Below are 6439 nucleotides of genomic sequence, written 5' to 3'. Positions count from 1 at the left end.
GCTGCCAGGCCGCAGGACGGAAAGCATTTTCTGCCCCCAGCGTTTTTGGAGCCACTGGACAGTGAACCCCAAATAAGCTCGCAGAGCTGTGACCGGATGAAGCAACGTCCAGGCCGCTGAGAGAAGGAGCTGAGATTCGAGGCCTTAAAAAGACGTTTTTAAAAAGCGTTAATTTGCTTCTCTCTTCTCAAAATGAGATCGACATCTTCATTTGTATGGAAAACATGAAGATGCTCAGATCCCAACCTGGTGTTTTGTGTATAAGCTCTTCCTTTCCCCCCAGATCCGTGGGGAGAGGGGGTGTCCACATAGGTACAGCGAGTGTTTGGTCACTGAGACGGCACACGGGTCACCCCAGCCATTTACATGGACTGAAAGCTTTTGGGGGAGAAGAAGCCCCCGTGCAGCATCTGGCCTGGTGCGGGACAGCCACCCCTGCTGGGGGGTCAGGCGGACTCACCTCCCCACACCCGCCAGCATCTCCGCCTCACTCTCAAGTATGCAAGGGTCTGAGGACCCAGGGGCTGTCATTGGTATGAGACCTGAGTACACGAGGCCTGGCCGCTGCTGGGCGTCCGGCCCTGGCCCCACGGCCCTTCTGAGGCCAGAGCAGTGGGTCTTCTATGGAAAAGCCGTGCACGAGGACACCTAACAGCGTGAATCCAACAAGAGGGGTGCTTTAAAGCCAGCTGGCATGTGGGAGCCAGCAGCTTTATCCCAAACTCCTGCAGTTCTCAGGCGGGAAGGAGAGTGTGGCGGAGCTGGTGGGCCCTGCGGGATGTGGCCTCCATTCTCTGTTCACTAAGAACAGGCCTGCAGCGGATCACGCCAAGGGTCTAGGCTTCCGGAACCTTCCCTATGCCCCTCAGAGCCTGCCATCTGGCCTTCTCGCCCAGAGAGACCCCAGGCACAGAAAGCCCGGTGGGGCGACCTGTGGACATTCTGCCTTCCTGGCCTGGCCTTCACCCGGCCCCAGAATCACCCCCTAATCGTCCCCGTCTCTCCCGCAAGCCCGCTTCCTTCTGGGCCTTACAGCCTGAAACGGATGAAGGAGAGGGTGTTTTGGTAAAACTCTTAATTGGCATTTTTATGGTTATAAAAATATGCTTGTTCATGTAGAAGAGAGAAAGAACGGCCCACCTCACCCCTCGTGTCCACCCTGGGCTTGCTGGGGGCGCCCCCATCCGAATACGGACTTCTTTATTTCCAGCCGAATGTTACCAAGCGAACAGGCTCCCACGTCATTTGGGAAAGCATCATCTTAAGAGGTGGCAGGGGAACCTCCCTGGTGGTCCAGTGGTGAAGTCTCCCCGCGTCCAATGCAGTGGGTGTGGGTTTGGTCCCTGGTCGGGGAGCAGGGTTTCCATGTGCTGAAGGGTGCAGACAACGAATGTTTAAAAATAAGTAAAACTTGTCAAAAATGTTATTTAAAAAAAGTGGCAGGGCACCCCACCTCTGGACAAGCGGCCGTCACCTTCACGGCTCTGACACGAACTGCCATCAGTCGGGAAGGGCTGGCTCTAAGCGTGTAGGTAAGTGTCGGGGAGCCGCTCTGTCCTGCCTGGATGTGAGGGGCTGCGAGAGGCAGGAGGCGGACCTACCACCCAGAGACCTCACACAGGGACCCCCTCTCCCGGCACCTCAATCTGTCAGCCCCACAGGTACCGAAACAGATTAGGCAGCACGCAAAACTTGCACCGATTCCATGAAACTGGGTTTTGACACACCCGGGACAAGCATGAAATGTGATTATACCTTGAAAGTGGTCCATCTCTGTGTTCTTGCCAAAAAAGAGGAACACCCCGAGGAAACAGACCAGGCATTTGTGTGTGTATTAAATACACTTACACATAAGTTGATACCCATTAAATTTTCCATTCGTTCTCTAAACATGATCTGTCCTTGCTTTTTGTGTAGAGATGAAAATACCAATACATACCTTTTATCATTTAACAAAATAAGTTTATATTGGTTTCTAAAGCTTGAAACAACTTAGAAAACTCGCAGAAACTTTAGAAGCACGGTAAATGCTTATCACAGACACATTAGCATCACCTGAAATGATTTGCTTCCTTTTAAAATGTAGTTTAATCTTCAAATTTGTCTTTTACACATATTCCAAAAATGTTACCATGGGACTGATCTGGCAGCCCAGAGGTTAACACTCTGCGTTCCCAGTGCAGGGGGTGTGGGTTTGATTCCTGGTCAAGGAACTAAGATCCCACATGCCATGCAGCTCAGCCAAAAAAAAAAAATAAGCACAAATATACCTCAAATTTCCATAGATAGGTAGAAATAAAATATGAATATAAAAGTAATCTATAATCGTATTACACAAAGATAACTAATGCTCACATTTCATTGTGTATCTTCACAAAACTTCTGTGTGAGCATACACATCTACAAGCCTGTCCTCTGGATGTTACCGTCACGTACGTCTGCTCATGTCAGCACGTGTTTAAGTTGTCATTCTTCAGGTCAGCATAGGGACTTCTCCGGTGGTTCTGTAGTTAGGATTTGGTGCTCTGACTGCCGTAGCCTGTCCCTGGTTGGGGAGCTGAGATCCTGTAGGTCATGCATCGAGGCAAAAAAGGAAAAAAAGTTTGGGTTAGGATGCTGCACGGTATTAATTCCACCGACTGGAAACGCACAGTGTGTTTCCCCACTCGCTCCCTAATGTGAATTTATGTTCTTTTCATTCATTTGTCCTTTTTTTCATCTACCTGTTACAAAAATTGCTGGATAAATAGTCTTACATATACAGTTTTATAAGGTCTTTCAATTTGTAAGAGAAGATTCTGGAAGTTGTGCTGCTGGGTCAGTGGGTCTACTCAGATTTTTTGCCATCTGGAAAGGTGGTCCCATGTCCCTTCCCACTCACCAACACCAAATAGAACCCCCTCTTTTTAATGTTATTAACTTGGAACATCTCAAACACAGAGGAACGTAGGCAGAACCAATAGCACAAAGACCCTGTAGCCTTTGACCTTTGCCAACAAAGGTCGCCGTGGCCAGTCCTGCCTGCCGCTCCACCTCCCTGTGCCCTGGGAACAGACTCTAGCCATAATACTAGTCCGCTATAATTATTTCCATCTGTCCTCCCAAAGACGCAGCATAAAAAGCGTAACCACAATCCAATAGTCAGACCTCAAACAAAATTTACAATAATTCCTTATTTAGGAAATCTCTAGTCTTTGATCAAATCCCTCTGCCTCTTCAATTTCATAGATGATTGTTTTCATTTTGTTTGGTTTTTCACAGCGTGTTTGAGTTGGATGCATACAGGGTCCATGTACCAGGCTGGCTGATCCGTCCTGAGTCTCCGATCGAGGGTCTTCTTCCTCTCCCTTTACTCCTCTGCAGTGAAGTTTCAAGAAGCTCGTTTGTTCATACAGTCTGTGTCGAAATGTTGCTCTTTGCCTCTCCCAAGTTTACCTGCTGCTCTTGCCTCTGTCTAGGTTTCTCCTTGCTCCTTTCCTTCCAAAGAGCAAGCGTCTTCTAAGTTCATGACTGTGGTCACCGTCCACAGTGATTTTGGACACAGAAAAGAAAGCCTGTCACTGCTAGACTGTGTATTAAAAAGCAGAGACATCACTTTGCCAACAAAGGTGTGTATAGTCAAAGCTTTGGTTTTTCCAGTAGTCATGTACAGATGTGAATTGGACCATGAGAAGGCTAAGCACCAAAGAATTGATGCTTTTGAACTGTGGTGCTGGAAAAGTCTCTCCAGTGTCCCCTGGACTGCAAGGAGATCAAACCAGTCAGTCCTAAGGAAATCAACCTTGAATATTCATTGGAAGGACTGATGCTAAAGCTGAAGCTCCAGTCCTTTGGCCACCTGATATGAAGAGCTGACTCACTGTAAAAGACCCTGATGCTGGGCAAGATTGAAGGTGGCAGGAGAAGGGGGTGACGGGATGAGATGGTTGGATGGCATCACTGATTCAATGGGCCCAGAGATGGTGAAGGACAGGGCTGCCTGCGTGCTGCAGTCCATGGGGTGGCAAAGAGTCGGACGCGACTGAGCCACTGAGCAGCAGCATCAGCCTGCCTCAGTTCCTGGCCGGGGAACTGAGATCTTGGTAGTTACTATAATTGCTGTTGATTCAGAAGCTTGATCAGATTCAATTTTGATTTTTTTGGCAAAAGTTCTCTCTTAATCTCTGCCAGTCTGACCTTTGCACTGACTTTGTGGTTTTAACGTGTGGGTCCCATATTGCATTTCTGATGTGTGTTATCAGCCACGTTTGTCCTTCGTGAATGATCTGTCTTTGGATGTTTTTCTGTTGGGGTGCTTCTCTTTGTTATATTTTGAGGAGTTCTTTAAATATTAAGGCTGTTACGTCTGTTTTCCTCTCATTTGTTGCCCGTATTTTTTCCCCATTTATAATTTTTCACCTTCTTTTCAGTGATGTCCATGGCATCACTTACTGGACGGTTTTAGCCATCATAACTCTCGGCCTCCTTGTAGCGTGTTTCTAGCCTTGGAGCCATTCAAGAAAGACCTTCTTTTCCCCAAGATTATGTACGTTACATGAACTGATACGTAAATTATGGCCTACACTTTTGCATGATTCTGATTTCATTTTTTAAACTTTCTCTTTGGCTGCACTGGGTCTTCATCACTGTGAGCAGGCTGTGCTCTGGTCGTGGCGTCGGGGGCTGCTCTTGCGGCATGTGGGCTTCTCATTGTGCTGGTCTCTTGTGAATCACGGCCTCCAGAGCACAGGCTCAGTAGTTGTGGCTCTCGGGCTTACTTGCTCCTGGCATATAGGATCTTTTGGGCCGGGACAGACTGGTGTCCCCTGCATTGCAAGACAGAGTCTTAACCACTAGACCCCCAGGGAAGCCCCTGATTTCACTTTTAACACATAAAACTTTGTGCTTTAGCTACAGAGTTTTAGGGCATAAAGGGCGATATATCTAACTTTGTTTTTCTCCAATATTAACCAATTCTTCTTTTTTGGAGGGGAAGGTTGTGAAATGTTTTATTGAAGCATAACCTATACACATAAATGGATTTTCTTTATATACGTAGCAGAACAATGGTGCTGAAAGTAATGTTTTCTCTTACTATTTTAAAAAAATTTATTTTATATTGGAGTATAGTTAATTGACAATGCTGTATCAGTTTCAGATGCACACAAAATGACTGTTACACGTATACAGGTATCCGTCCTCCTTCAGCTGCCTCTCCCATTCAGGTGGTTATAGAATATAGAGTATAGAATATAGAATATATACTTCCTGTGCTGAATACTAGGTCCTTGTTTGTTTATTTTATGTATAGCAGTGTGTATATGTTAACCCCAAACTCTTAATTTATCCCACCCCCCGCCTTTCCTCTTTTTTTGTTGTAGACATAAACTTGTTTTCCATATCTGTAAGTCCTTCTTACAGATAGAAAAGTTCATTTGTATCATTTTTGTTAGATCCCACATAACAGGTGATGTCACATGGTATCTGACTTACTGCACTTAATATGTCCATCTCTAGGTCCACCCATGTTGCTGCAAACGCTATTATTTCTTTTTCTTTTTTTCTGGTTCTGATGTCGTCCAGCTTGTCTAGCTTTGCTTCTGTTGCCTGTGCTCCTGGTGTCATATTACATGCCATAGGGGGCTTCCCTGATAGCTCAGTTGGAAAAGCATCCACCTGCAGCGCCGGAGACCTGGGTTTGATCCCTGGGTTGGGAAGATCCCCTGGGGAACGGAAAGGCTACCCACTCCAGTATTCTGGCCTAGAGCATTCCATGGACTGTACAATCCATGGGGTCACAAAGAGTCAGACGTGACTGAGAGCCTTTCACTTCACTGCACTTCACACTGTGTCATTGCCAAGATCAATATCATGAAGCTTTCCCCTATGTTTTCTTCTAGAAGTTTTACAGTTTTGGATCTTTAATCCATTTTGAGTTGATTTGTGTGTGGTATAAGAGTCCAGCTTTAGTATTTTGTGTAAGGATAGCCAGTTTTCCAGCACCATCTGTTAAAGAGACGGCCCTTTCCCCATTGTGTGTTTTTAGCGCCTGTGTCAAGGCTCACTTGACCTTTACGTGCATGGGTTTACTTCTGAGCTCTCTGTTCTGCTATGTTTGCCCTAATACCAGTACATAATTTTTTTTTGATTACATACCTTTGTAATATATTTTGAAATCAGAAAGTGTGATGAAGACATGTGTATGAAGAGATGCTTAACATCACTGATCATCACAGAGATGCAAAGCAGAACCTCACTGAGATAGCATTGAGCTCCTGCTGGGATGGAGCAAAAGAATGCTGCTGCTGCTGCTGCTAAGTCGCTTCATTGTGTCCGACTCTGTGCGACCCCATAGACAGCAGCCCACCAGGCTCCCCCATGCCTGGGATTCTCCAGGCAAGAACACTGGAGTGGGTTGCCATTTCCTTCTCCAATGCATGAAAGTGAAAAGTGAAAGTGA

Source organism: Bubalus bubalis, chromosome 23, assembly GCF_019923935.1.
Source record: "Bubalus bubalis isolate 160015118507 breed Murrah chromosome 23, NDDB_SH_1, whole genome shotgun sequence".
Taxonomy (NCBI): Eukaryota; Metazoa; Chordata; class Mammalia; order Artiodactyla; family Bovidae; genus Bubalus; species Bubalus bubalis.
The sequence above is the reverse complement of the archived record's forward strand: the minus strand, read 5'-3'. Positions refer to the sequence as shown.